The sequence below is a fragment of the Xenopus laevis genome, chromosome 7S, assembly GCF_017654675.1.
Source record: "Xenopus laevis strain J_2021 chromosome 7S, Xenopus_laevis_v10.1, whole genome shotgun sequence".
NCBI lineage: Eukaryota > Metazoa > Chordata > Amphibia > Anura > Pipidae > Xenopus > Xenopus laevis.
Genome location: NC_054384.1, coordinates 39,182,438 through 39,197,558, shown reverse-complemented (window position 1 = coordinate 39,197,558; position 15,121 = coordinate 39,182,438). Strand labels below are relative to the sequence as shown.

At 36.5% G+C, this 15,121-nt stretch overlaps 1 long non-coding RNA gene across 1 annotated transcript; it reads left to right on the top strand.

The window, feature by feature from the left end:
- The first annotated feature begins 4,100 nt into the window (after nt 1–4,100).
- Nucleotides 4,101–14,416, top strand: XB22164556.S. Its single transcript, XR_001933464.2, has 3 exons — nt 4,101–4,258; nt 13,755–13,829; nt 14,244–14,416. It is a non-coding gene; the product is annotated as a potential lncRNA [provisional] S homeolog (long non-coding RNA).
- Nucleotides 14,417–15,121: the final 705 nt, after the last annotated feature.

The window sequence follows — 15,121 nt, the reverse complement described above, 5'->3', positions numbered from 1 at the left end:
TACTTAGTATTGCAACAATAACATATTAAGTTACATGCATATTTTAACATATTGTATCTTTGTACAGGAGGACTACAGGAGGAAAATTTAAATTATTTGTGTCTCACTCAAAATCAGTCATTCCTAATTTTTCGAGGAGGCTCCCAAAACGAACCCCACTTTCTTACATTGGTACATCATTCTCCTGCTTCCCACATATATTGCACGGTCACATTAACAATGTTGTAAAAGACATAGAAACACTCTACGATTTTACTGGCACTCTCCAGACTTACATGCTGTCTTCAGGGCAGTACCAGGCTTGAGCATAAAGGTCCAGTCACCCCCTCCATGAGGCTTGATATTTTACTTCTGGTGGAGGTTTGCTTTAAGTCAGAAGGTTTATTAAAGACTAGATATCGAGGCAGGTCTTTGCTGTCTGAAATGAACTTCTTTTAGAGGCTCTTAACTTGATCTTATGAAGCAAGAGGCTACAAATGTGCCTTGAGGAGAGGTTCTTCTTTGTCATTCCTCTTAAGAGAAGATACCCTCAAGCTTGATTCACCGGAATGGAATTCAAAGATGTGGTGTAACTATAGAGGAAGCAGACCCCAAGGTCACAGGCCCGGGGGAAATGGCGGTCTGGACCATGGGCTCAGCTTCCTCGATAGCCACTCGCTGAAAATTTGTGTGGCCCCTAACCCAAAGCTATGATAGCAATGGGTGCATGCACTCGAGCAGGCTGTTTCTTTTAACCTGTATTATGTTTAAAACCACATATATTTCCCCTGGCTGAATATGCATTTTGTTGGTAGGGCATGAAGGGCCAGTTTCCCAGAAATTTTCTGAGATTTAGAATTCATGAGGTTAGATATTTTACTTCTGTTGTAGGTTTACTTTCAATTAGGTTAGACTAGATCCTGAGACAAGTCTTTGTCCAACTCAAATTAACTTCTTTTAGAGGCTCTTAATTTGATCTTATGAAACAAGAAGCTACAAGACTGAAAACATTTAAGAAGAGGTTCAAAATTTCTTAAAAGAAGGGGCCGTCAAACTTGATTTACAGGAATCGAATTTGAAGAGAGTAAGGAGAAAGCAAACTGTTAAATCATATTCCTGTGTGACAATGCTCTGCTGGCTGTATCTGAGATGCTAAACTCAGGCTAAACCTCGACTATACTGTCCTTGTTGCTATTACTGTTGCTCCTACCAGCATTAATGAGTATTTATTTTGGAGTAGGAAAAGATAAATATCTTTATTCTGCACCATTAGTCAATTATAAAAATATCAATTATTCTGCACCATTAGGTTTCTAATGCTGACCATACACAGGCAGATTTTGACACAATTCTGCAAACAATCTTATCGATGAACTCATCACTTTAAAGTGGACCTGTCACCCAAACACAAAAAACTGTCTAATAAAAGTCCTTTTCAAATTAAACATGAAATCCAATTTCTATTTTTTATTAAAGCATTCATAGCTGTTGTAAACTCATTTAAAAATTTCAGCTGTCAATCAAATATTGTCTGCCCCTCCTCTATGCCATGGGCATAGAGGCGGGGCAGACAATTACTTTCACTTTCCATTCAGCACTTCCTAGATGTCACTGCTCTCCCCACATTCCCCCATTCTCTTTACCATTTAATTGTGTAGCCAGTACATGGGGATGGATATCAGGTCCCCCATTCTGGTGCTCAAACAAGATTCTGAGATGATGCAAGGCTTTCCTTAATAACAGTGTCCACAAAATGGCTGCTGCCTGCTTGCTATCATTTTGAATTCCCAGACTGAAGGAAACAAGATTCAAATAATTTATATAGTGTAATTAAAGTTAATTTTGCTTGACTAATGTGATAAAATAGGATTTGGAATAATTTTTTTGGGTGACCGGTCCCCTTTAACGAACAATTTATCGATCAATGGTTACATGGGGGGACTTTGGTTTTATTTTTGTTGCATTGGCTACTAGATCAAACATACATTTACATTGTGTTTTCAGGATAGTACCTGAAAACAGGTCCAGTCTCCCGCAAATACACTCCATGAGGCTGGATATTTTACTTCTTTTGGAGGTTTGCATTTAGTCAGAAGGTTTATTAGAGACAGATATTGAGACAGGTCTTTGTCATCTGGTATGAACTTCTTCTAGAGGCTCTTAACTTGATCTTATGAAACAAGAGGCTACAATTGTGCCTTGAAGAGAGGTTATTCTTCCTTATTTTTCTTGAGTCACAGGCATGGAATTTAAAGTTTAAAATGAAAATATTATAATGAAGTGGCACTTGTCAGGCAGGGCTAACTAGCAAAAATGTTATTTGGTCTTTAACAGTTACATATTAACATAGTGAGTTAGGTTGAAAAAAGACATACGTCTATCAAGTTAAACGTTTTAAAGGAAAACTATATATTAAATATATTTAAGTAAATATTGCCCTTTTACATCTCTTGCCTTTAGACACCATTTCGTGATGGTCTGTGTTTAACGTTTAACTTGATAGACATATGTCTTTTTTCAACCTAACTCACTATGTTAATATGTAACTGTTAAAGACCAAATAACATTTTTGCTAGTTAGCCCTGCCTGACAAGTGCCACTTCATTATAATATTTTCATTTTAAACTTTAAATTCCATGCCTGTGACTCAAGAGAAATAAGGAAGAATAACCTCAGAGATCACCTGACCAGAAATACTACAACTCTAACTGCAACAGGAAGAAGTGTTGAAGCAAAGGACACAACTCTGTCTGTTATTTGGCTCATGTGACCTAACATGTATAGTTTGTTTGGTTTGTTTTTGTGCACAGTGAATCATACAATCCCAGGGGGTGGCCCTTATTTTTTAAAATGGCAATTTTCTATTTATGATTACCCAATGGCACATACTACTAAAAAGTATATAATTATGAAAATGGTTTGTTTACATGAAGCAGGGTTTTACACATGAGTTGTTTTATGCAAAATATTTTTATAGAGAACTACATTGTTTGGGGGGTATAGTTTTCCTTTACGTCTAAATGTTACTAACTGCTATCTGATCCAGAGGAAGGCAACAAAAAAAACCTTCTGAAGCCTGTTCTCAGAGGGGAAAATCCTTCCTGACTCCAAAACAGTAATAGGGCCAGTCTCTGGATCAACTTCTACTATAAGCTATCTTCCATAACTTTGTATGGCTAAAAGCAGGCTGGTTAAGGTGAGGACATAGGCTGGAGCCGGGTAGGTGGCAGTGCAGCCGGGAACCCCTTTTTTTAACTTGTTTTATGATTAAATCCTTATTTTTGGAACCTTAAATACTGTAGGTGGATGTTTTTATGACTGCATTATATTTCCCTGGCTGAGTATTAATTTTTTGGGTAGGGCATAAAGGGCCAGTCTCCCAAAAATGTTATGGAGGTTGGCTATTTTTCTTCTGTCTTTCAATCAGGTTAGACTAGATCCTGAGACAGGTTTTTGTCCACCTCATATTAACCTCTTTTAATTTGATCTTATGAAACAAGAGGCTACAAGACTGAAAACCTTTAGGAAGAGGTTCAGAATTTCTGATTTACAGGAATGGAATTTGAAGAGATTAAGGGGAAAGCAAACTTGTCAGATCATATTCCTGTGTGACAAAGCTCTCCTGCTGTATATATGATGCTAAACTCAGACTAAACCTCTACTATAATATAGATATATTTTCCTACCCCCAAAGTAAATACTTATTAATGTTGGTAGGAGCACCTGTCTTGAAATATTGAAACTATTATTATTTGTTGCCAACCTGCAAATGATATGCCATGAAGATAAAGTTTTGATATTAACAGACCTAAAGATAAATGCATACATATGTTTGAGATACAGAATAATAGGAAAATAGCTTTATAGTTTAGTTCTATGAAAAAGACTTCTACTACTGCTGCAAAAAAAAAAAAAAAAACCTTAATAGGGTATTTGTTCCAGTAATGCACAACATTGTATAACTCTGCCAAAGGCATTTCATACTAGCCTGGAAAATTCCAGTAAGTCTAGCCCACCCGGTCTGATGGGGATAAAACAATGTTGTTCATAAATGAATTCCACTCCACAGACAATGGGTTGCTAAAATGGTGACCAATGGAAATGTTTTGCCAGAGGACACAAGGAGGGGCATTTTCATGCACATAAAAACATTAAAACAGAAGCTGTGCTTATTGTCCATCTACCAGTTGCTTTTCTGAAGCAGTTTCATCTAAAGAAGTCGGCTGCACCATGTCTTTTTTAAAGAAAGGACTTGGAGATGTTAAAACCGATGAGATTGGTAAGAAATCTTAAAAAACAATATTTTTTTTATGTAAATCAGCCTAGTACTTGGCTTGAAGTAAACAAGGCAGATACTTTAATGACTTGTTAGTATAAATACTTCACTGACCTCCCAAAGAGCTGAAGTGACTGGAAGGTGTACTTATGGGACATGGGAATGACCAATATCAGGACACCATCTTTTTGTTTTATGTAAGAAAATAATATTAAAAGAGAACTAAATCCAAGTAATGAAAAACATTACATTTTGTATAGTGAAGCAAAAAATATTTTCAATAGACATAATGTATATATGTCTGTCCATTTCTAGTCTATGCACTGCTGGTTCTGACTCATGAAACAATATAGCAAACACAGCTTTCCTCCAGCTGAGACTCCAATTCCTACACTGCCCTCCATGCTCTGTGATTAACAGACATCTAAAGAAGTGGCCAATTCCTATGCACTTTTCAGAAAGATACAGTATGCTTACAAGCTATGAATGTTGACCTAAAATAAGAATAGTAATGACAACCTGTTCATCCTTTCTTTTATTTATTATAATATACAGATGAATACTTCATATCTGCACCCAACTGTGTCCCCTTGAACTTACTCAACAGGTTAATGTAATGTTGAGATTGTTACACTGTATTTTTGCAAATGCATGCATATGGCTTTAAGTCGCTATGCATGGACCAAGAGCTGATGCTCTTGGCTTGCACAGTAAAATCAACATATAAAATACAGCATTCTAAGAATTTTTTTCTCATTTTAGTGTATAGTTTATAATTTTCAAGCATTATATATTATACTTTAGAGTCCTGCTTCGGGTTGGTTATCCACAGAATACCCGCAAAGTGGTTATGTTTTGGTTAGAAGATCCCTAACCCCAACCTCAATCTGCCCTGATGTGACATCACTTATGGCTTTTAGTTACATAATTTCTGGGATCACTTGGCAGGTGGTGGGTCCACAGGTTTGCACCGGAACACTGCTTTGTTGGATTGGGTCATGTGCAGGATTACTGAACTAGTAGACTCTATTGTATATGTTCCTTTGTTTATGTTGTACATATGTTATAAATGATTTTAATGTAGGGATGTCCAAAGTTCTTGAATTGACTAATTGCCACAAATAGGGTACAGTGATTCTCAGACCTCTCAACGGGGCTCAGCAATAATGATGGCTAAATATGTCCAGCTTTGCTTTGCTGAAAAATTAGCAAACTTGTACAAATTTGCAAAATACATTGAAGTCAATGGGTGTTTTTTTGCAGCAACTTTTTCCAAACTGCACAACTTGCACAATACATTAGTATCTATGGCAGGTTATTTTGGAGTGAAACCTGGTGAAAAGTTTCACCCATCGCTACAGTCTGTGTCAATGTTCTCCCTAATTTTTAGCAAGCTTTTGTGTGCGCAGGTGGCCTAATTAGAGAAAAACTAGGTCACTGGGAATTATATGGTTTTATGAAATAGAGAGGGATTCATAATGCTGAGGAGTTTGTGTTGATGTAATGCCAGAATTAAAGGCATGCACTAAATAAATTACCAGGGATAACTCTGGTGGGGGAATGGATTTGTAATGGACTAGGCTTTACAACAAGATTAACTTGTTATTGTGGGATATTGACTAATGTAACAGGCAGGGTCAGACAATATTTATTAAAAGCTAAGTTTTAATTATAATATTAAGTCATTTGATCCAAACTGGTTAGCTGGAAGGACACGGGCATTGCATGCTCTATATGCAATGTAACCAGTGCAACTTCAATAGTGATGTAAATAAACGTATTACATGGGAAAGACTTTTTAGAGGATTACACAGAAGGAACATAGAATGTATTTAAAATGCTACTTAATAAATATACCTGAACCTGTCAGTATATTCAAATTGTAAGCAAGCAAAGAAAAAAGCTAAGGAAATTCCCTCCTTTTGCTTTTTTGCAACGATTAAGCCGGATCGCAGCTAGTAAAGTTTTTCTTGTGGTGATCCCAATGTAATGTAATGCAATAGGAAGGCATTTTTGGGAGGTTTGTTGTGCAGATTTACAGCAGACAGAAAATGTTCCTGTTTACCATTGTCCTATTCGGTACAAGGCAGCCTAAAGGCAATCAAGCATGCCACAGATTTTGAACATATTTTTCTTCAGATAAACCATTTAATAAAGATTTTCTTTTTTATAGACCAAATTCTACTCATTTAAGTATTGATAGCTGGATGACTTGCGAAGAAAGTTCAAAAGACACCTAAATATGTAAAAGTAAAAATTGGTCCAGGACCTTATTGTATTCACTCCAGGGTTCTAATAAGGCATAGATACTGGAAAGTATGGAATACAATTCAGATGATTGGAAACCTAGATACTACTGGGGCAGTATGTCTATTCAATTTTGCTAAAACATTAACGGGGGAATGTAATAAAAGTCGGTAACAGAAAAACTATTCGCAATGTGAAAAGTTATGCCTTTGCGCAAACAAATTTCGATTTGCGCAAATTTAATATAGCTTTTGCGAACACGGAAACTGTTTAGCGACCACTTCCAACAGTGGAAGACCGTTTGCGTATTCTATAGTTTGCACCAATGTGCAGTCAAGGTAATAAAACTTCTCACTGAAAAAGTCGTATGTTTGCTCCAAAAGATTACGTCACCTTCAAGCACTTCTGAAGAATGCACAATTACAATTCGCAATGCGCGATTACAATTTGCAATGCAAAACAGTTTAAGGAACAATATTACATTGTGAGATGTGGATTTTTATTCTAATTGGTGCGAATTGTTTTGCTCTTTGCAACTTTAAATACATTCCCCCGATAATTACAGTACTACTCAGAAGGCCATTGATTAAATTAAGGAATATTGGCCTGGAACATAGTTTTTGTAGTTCGGGAGAGAACTGGCTGAAGGATAGATTACAAAGAGTGGTGGTAAATGGAACATTTTCAATTTGGACCAGTGTTATAAGTGGAGAACCAGAGGGGCCTATCCTTGGCACTTTAGTTTTCAATTTGTTTTTAAATTACCTTGAGGATGGCACTGTCTCAATGTTTGCTGATGATATGAATCTGTGCAAAAAGTTCCATGCAAGATGCTGTCACAAATCTACAGAAAGATTTGACTGAATTGAAACTTATGCAGGGCTTGGGCATATTACTCTGCACATTTCTTACCCTAAAGTAAATGTTTAGAAGACTAAACATAACTTAGATGACACCTAAGAAAAAATTGATGGATTGCACCGATTACAGACTCTGAGAACAAGATGCAACGTGTCAGTAAGTTTTAGTTACATGAAGGAGGTTATTTATTAAGGTCCGAATGGCAAAAACTTGAAAAATTTTAGGTTTTTTTACTATAAAATCCAAATTTTTTGAGAAAAAAAATGTCAGTATTTATTATAGCCCGAGGGTGGGAAAAAGTCAAAATCCGGCATCTCAGACCTACGAGTTTGTATGTAGTCAATGGGAGAGGTCTCTATGCTATTTGGAAGTTTCTGTGGTCTGCGCTGGAATTAGGCCAAAAATCTGACTATTTTGGACATTTCAGTAAAAAATCCGAAAATTCAGGTTTTTCTGGAAAAAGCCTGAAAAAATTGAGTGATTCGGGAAAAACTCCAAAAAAATTGTACAATTTGGTTTTTCGCTCGATTTTATCGAGTTTGTCCCGATCTGATTAAATAGTGCTTTTTTAAGAATAAATATGGTCCAATCTTGGATTCTAGTTAGGTCAGGCTTTTTATACTTAAATACTCAGAAAAATCTGCATTTTGATAAATAAGCCCTCTGTGTAACTGCAAAATAACTTATATTAACTTCATTAAAGGAGAAGGAAAGTCGTTAACCACCTGGGGTGGCAAATCTTAATCACCCCCCAAGTCCCCAAGTGAATGTATTTACTTACGTTAAAACCCCGGGCTGGTGCCCCTATCTGCAGAAAACTGCACTGGCCCGGGGTTATACCAGCGAGCACCACAGATCGATTCTCTTTCGTCTTCTCGAGGCTGTGACTTTAGCTAATAATTCGGCTTTTTAAATCTATTGCGCATGCGTCTGCCCTGGGAAATTTGAAGACAGAAGAAGCCGGAAGAGAGGAGCTCTGTGGTGCTCGCTGGAATAACCCCGGGCCAGTGCAATTTTCTGCTGATAGGAGCACCGGCTCGGGGGTTTCAGGTAAGTAAATACATTCACTTGGGGGGGCCTAACATTTGGCACCCCCAAGTGGTTAATGCCTTTCCTTCTGCTTTAATGAGCTGGAGACAGTGCTGAAACGTGTAAATAAACTGGTAAATGGGATGGGAGCATTAAATTATGAGGGTAGACTTTCATGGTTAGGGTTGTTTACTATGGAAAAAACACTTGTTAGGGGACATGATAACACTTTACAAGTACATTAGATGACATTATAGAAAGATAGCACAAAGTGCAAAAAGCTGTAGGCAGAGGAAGACTCAAAAAAATTAACTAAAGCAAAGCAACTGCTTCTTCATAGTGTGTTTCGGGAAAGTCCTGATCCCTGGTATGAGGGATACAGCAAACTGAAGATCTACAGTTAGTTTAGTGTATCAATAGGTCTGTATATTCATGGGTGTATATGAGCACTGGGGATTATTTGTAGGGGTTCAACTTGATGGACTATTTTTTTAACCCAAATTAAATCTGTAACTATATAACAGAGGGGTTAACCTGTGTCTGGTTAGAAGACCCCATCTCTTACTGTCATGTGCCAGTAACCTTGACTGCAACACTGCAGCATATTGCCTGAAGCAGTGAGAGACAGTCTCTAAAGAAATACAACTAATTATACCTTTTGTCTAGCTCAGCTATACAAAATCCTTAGTCATTTTTAAATACAGAAGACATCTTGTTTACTGATAATCGATATTTGTCTCTTTTCTCTTAATCAAATTTGCACGTCTGTAGTTCATCTCTTTATTCCTCCACCCTTGTCGTGCAGAGAAATGGTGCCAAATGCACCACACCCAGTTATTCACATAACCACAAATATTAATACATCTTTCTTGTTGATTTAAACCTGGTATGACCCCTTTAAGTTATTATTTTATTAGAACTTAATTGAAAAAAGTAGTTTGGTTAGAAATGGTGTATAAACAGAATGACAGCCATCTGTGCCAGTCGCATTGAATTTTTAGGTTTCTGTTTCAACAATGCCCATAGCTACATGGGGACATCACAAAAGGATCTGTCTCTGCAAACAAGAATGTCATGACAGTGAAAGGGCATGGCCACCCAAAGCAAGATCTAGAAGTCAAGCATTCCAGAGGCACACAGAACTGATGCAAGCAAGGAACACCTTGCACGTTTATTGCCGTATAGCAGTGCAACGTTTTGGGGTCTGGCCCCTTTATCAAGCATTAGGATGTGAAGTGCACTAAAACATATAAAGAGGTGCAATGATGGTGATTGGTTAATGCAAATGAAGCTCAATTAAAGACCAATTAAGTGAATGTCCAATAAAGTGTTAGTCCATAGGTCATGTGATACCAACGAAAAAAAATATAATTTTTTTTTTAAAAAAACGGTTCAAGTTACCTAGAATCTAAGAGGAAAATAGTACATGGTAAAAACATTTTATACAAAGAATCCTTTGTGTACAAAAAACTGTAGGACACAAGAAGTAAGAACAATCTACGTACTATATAGTTCACGGATCTTACCCTGCTAAAAGAAGAAAGGGAGTCCTTCAAAATCTTTCCCTGTCAAAATCTGCAGAAAAATGTTTCACCTGTAAAAAAAGGGGACAATCTGCTTAATTGTAATATCTTATAAAAAGCACGACAGGTTAAATTCGTCATTCAGTCCTTTAGGTTGTCTGGATTGCAAACGCCATATCCAATAACATTCCCTCTGATGTAAAAGCCTTTTAATATCTTGCCCTTGTTTAGGAAACACTTTTTCCAATACTTGCCATCGTAATTGCGCCACCCGGTGGCCATGGGTAAAGAAATGTCTAGCCAATAACATTTATTTTTTCTCCTTTTTCTCCTTGTTTTTATCTTTTTTGGATTGATCAAAAGGCAAGGCCTGGGGAATTATTGGTTTGTAATTTCTTATCACTGATTTGTGTTCATGTAGGCGTGGCCAATATACGCCATGCCACATGGGCTTTTAATGCAATAAATTAGCATTGTGCACCAGACAGCACTGAATTATCTCACACAAGGGTGTGTGAGAGCCAGATTTCTCTTGGACACCTAAAGCAAGATGCCAGCTCTTGACAAATGTGAAAAAGTTTAATGTGTTATTATAGGTTTTTGTTTATACAGATATCATCTACTCTACTACACAATGAACAAGTGTGTCATTGATTACAGATGACTCATAATTATAAACTTGTACTTAATGCATGCATCATTTTCTATAGCATAAAACTTTATATAACTTTATGTTACAATTCACATAAAGTACTTAACATTTGATAGATACACAAAGAAGTACTATGTGAGAATAAACACAATAGTCATCCTTTTGTTTTGGGTTATTAAGAGGAAAAGTAAATGAAAATACAGCATAAACAAGATAAGCCTTTCATGATTTGGTTCATAATTAATGTACAATATATTCAATTCCACTGCCTGCTGCTTCTGTCCATATTACAATCCAATTTTAGACATTTAATTGAAACATGTTATTTAGACAGAGATGAGTGTAAGTAAAAAGCTATATCCACCACTGCCTGTCTTCACATCTATGTTGCTCATATTCCCTTTACTAGTACTGAAGTCGTTCCAATTAGAAGAAAGGAGGTTCCGCCTAAATATTCGGAAGTGTTTTTTTATAGTAAGCTGCGAAAATGTGGAATTCTCTCCTTGAATCAGTTGTACAGGCTGATACATTAGATAGCTTTAAGAAGGGGTTGAATGGCTTTTTAGCAAGTGAGGGAATACGGGGCTATGGAAGATAGCTCATAGTACAAGTTGATCCAGTGACTGGTCCGATTGCCATTTTGAAGTCAGGAACGAATTTTTTCCCCCTCTGAGGCAAATTGGAGAGGCTTCAAATGGGGTTGTTTGCCTTCCTCTGGATCAACTAGCAGTTAGGCAGGTTAAAATAGTCAAAAGGTTGAACTTGATGGATGTGTATCTTTTTTCAACCTAAGTTACTATGTTACTAACATATAGTTTTCCAATTTTAATAAAACCATGTCCTGACTGCAATTTAGTGCCTGCAAATATACATATGATCATACATAACAGCAGATTTGAGTGTTCATTTACTAATGGTAGAGGTGCTGAAGTGCTAAGATTTTGCAATACTGCAAGCACCATTTAGGGCCCATCCATGAGGCAATTATGCTAATCCAATTTTTGTTTATGGGTAGTGCTGTTCTAATGCCAGTGCAAGGTGCAGAACACAACTGCATCAAGCACTACAGAGCTCCCAAGCAACATCAGTAGACATAGGCAGGCAGTAAGTACAGGACAACTCATAAGAGCCTTATCTTGTGTATGCCCATGCATTAGAGCATATGCAATTTTCAATTTGAATTTTAAATTTGTGGGCTCATTTACTAATGGTAGAGGTACAAGGGGTGAAGGATTAAGAGTTACAAAACTGTGCCCATTAGGGTGCATCCATGAAGCTCCTGTACTTAACAAATGTTGGGTATGAGCTGTGCTCTTCAGATTAAAAATAATTTGCAAAACACAAAAGACAACAAGGGAGCATGTTACGGGGAGGCCCATTTATCCAAGGTCAAATTTCGATTTCATGTGAATTTTTTTTTAATTCGAATATGCTCACAATTCGAATGAGAGGTAAAAAAAAAATCTAATGTCTAAATATGATCAAATGGTTCCAATCCAAAAATTGGAATCGTATTCGATTCGTATTCGATTTGTACGACAATTCATATTCTCCCAAAAAAAAAACTTGAATGTCAAAAAGGCTATTAACATCTCCAAATGGCTCAACAGACCTCTGCCATTTATTTTTAAATGAACTCGGCAGGTTTTAGGTGGCGAATCTTCGAATACTGACTGTCCATGGCCGAGGCGTGATAAAACTCAAATTTACATTCTAATAGGGGGATTAAAATTCTAATGTGTGAATTTTAACACTTGAAAATTTGAATTCAAATTTGAATTTACTCTTTGACCCTTACCAACTTAGTAGTTGAACACTTAGGGGGGCTAATCAAGTATCTATTTTTTCCATGAATTTCTAAAAATTCATGTTTTTTCTATATTCCTTATAAGCTCTAAAATACAAGTGTAAAAGCCACAAAAAAAGAAAATAAGATCCTATTGGTCCGTTTTTAATCCATTCGGACTTTTAGAGGTTTTCGGATTTCTTGTTTTTGCTAGTAATTGTCTGAAACTCACAGAGTTTTTAGAGGTATTTGTATTTTTTTAGCACATCGTTCAGCATTATTTTTCCATTCATGCTTTTTAATAAATTTTATGACAGTTGTGGTCTTAGAGAAAGTAAGTTTTTTGTGGTTTCAAATTACTCTAAAACCACTAAAATGAGACTGGTGATAAATAGGTCTCTTAGAAAAGAATAAACTGGAGGTCCAAACAGCCTTCAAGTTGAACACGGTAAAAGTAAAAATTCACAGTCACTAGCACAGCTTCCCCATTCTCAGTTGTTCACACAGTTCCCAACAGTAATATTATCAAATACAGTACATTAATTCCCTCCTGCTGTCTACCTTCATGATTCTTTTCCTTCATATCTGTGGTTCTACAGTCCTCAGGTTTCTGGCACAAGATGCAGCTTGTATTAGGGGTGGCCTCTATGCGACAACAGGACCAACCTGGTCCTAGTGCCCTATGCACTGGGTCTCTTACTGGCAAGGTCCCAGTTCTGAGGAAACAGACCTCCAGCTCCCTGGCAACATTCAGTTTTATTTTTATAGTAGCCACAGAGAAATCCACTATCTGGTCTCCCGTTATGTATACTTCCTAGGAATATCTCCTGGTGCCACAAAGGAGAACCAGTTCTGAAATCTCCTAAAGGGTATTCCTTACCAAACAGTCCCATTTAGTCACTGGAATCACAAAACAACTATTTACATAAAATATACTTATTCAAGTAACTACCTCTTAAAACCATCCAGCGCCACAGGCAGCCAGTAAGTACAGGACAACCCACCAAAAGCATTTAGTGCCTGAAGTAATTTTTAAACTGGTGATAAGTCTGTTCAGCATTGGTCAAGGTTTGGACTAATAGCCTTTTATGTTCCTGTTATCTTCTAAAGTGCTTCAACATTCTATATTTTTTATTTCAGAATAGTTCTTCAGGAAAGTCATACAATTACTCTGAGCCTCAGCAGTAATGACACTGGCTAACTCCCATATTGTAGCATTATGCCAATGCCAAGTGAAGGCTAAAATCTAAATAGAGTTTGTTTAAAAGAGTAATGTGCATTTAATTTAACAGACACAATTCAACATATTTAGTACAAATGGGTAATGGCTAAAGTAGTGTGACGTAGGAGCTGAATAAATTAAAGAGCACCATAACATAATATTTCTTATATTCATTACAGTAAAACAAGGGAAGGAAGCTGTGGAGGATACCATAAATCAGTGCATTCAAGAGGGGCAACAATATGTTCAAGAAGGTAAAAGATACAACATGCACACACCGACACACACACACAGTATTTATAAAAGATAAAGAGGTATATTTTCAGAAACTGAGATATACCAATGCTTTGAAATTGTGTAAACTACAGTGTTCTAAGCATGGAGGATTATAATCAGCAAATGATTAAAACAAGAATAACTGTTGCTATGTTGATATAATCATCATTATGGATTTCATGGACTGTGTTTGCACATTTGGATCAACTGACATTTTCTGTGAACCCAGTCTGAAACTGTGCTAATTATATGCACCCACAAAAATACAAGTATTTATCTAAATGTATATCTAAAGCCATGATTATATGTATATTCCTTCAATTCAAATTTATAAAAAATCAGAAGCCTCTTGATGTTTGCTAACTTTATTTTGTTTTTTTACTCTCTTGCAGTGGTTGACAAAGGCACAGAAGCTGCTAAAGATGCTGCAAACAAGGCAGTAACTGATTTTAAAACTGGCTTCAAGCAGAAGTGAAAGTTAGATCTGGTTTAAGCAATATATAGTCTTTGCATATTTTATTATTTTTCCCATCACAAGGGCATGATTAAATCATTCAGCAACCTATATGATCTGTTTTTCCTTAACTGTGGTATCATAATTTGTTATATTTGTCTCTGATGTTTTGTAATCTAGGAAATGATGGAGAACTAGACAGTTCTAAAGAAATATGTTGGACAAGTTTATGGCCATTTTTAAAGCAGGTATACAGTAGGTCAAGTAGAAAGCAGGTCTAATAAATAATCACTGGATTACTACCTTGATGCTGACTAACTTTTGCACTGCATCTGAACTAGTGATGGGCAAATCTGTGGTGTTTCGCTTCGCAGGATTTGTGAATTTACTGCAAAAATTCACAAAATGGCAAAAAATTTGCGAAATGTATTCATAATAATTTTGACGCGAGCAACAATTTTTATACCCATGACTATTTTGTCCAAATGCAATGAAGTCAATGGGTGTCAAATAATTTTGATGTGAGTAACAATTTTTATGCGCGTAACTATTTTGTACAAATACATTAAAGTCAATGGGCGTCTGAATAATTTTGTCGTGCGACAGACAGAAATCGCAGGTAAGAATGGCATTTATATGACTGTCGGATGAAAACGCAGCACGTTTAGTCGCATTGCAACGTGTCGGCTCCAATCGCATTGTCAAGTCCTAACCTTACACGGGCACTTTAATAAAAATGCTTGCTTGAAATGTACTGAATTAAAGCACACCTTACATCTGAATTCAAGCACACCTTACATCTGAATTCAAGCACAC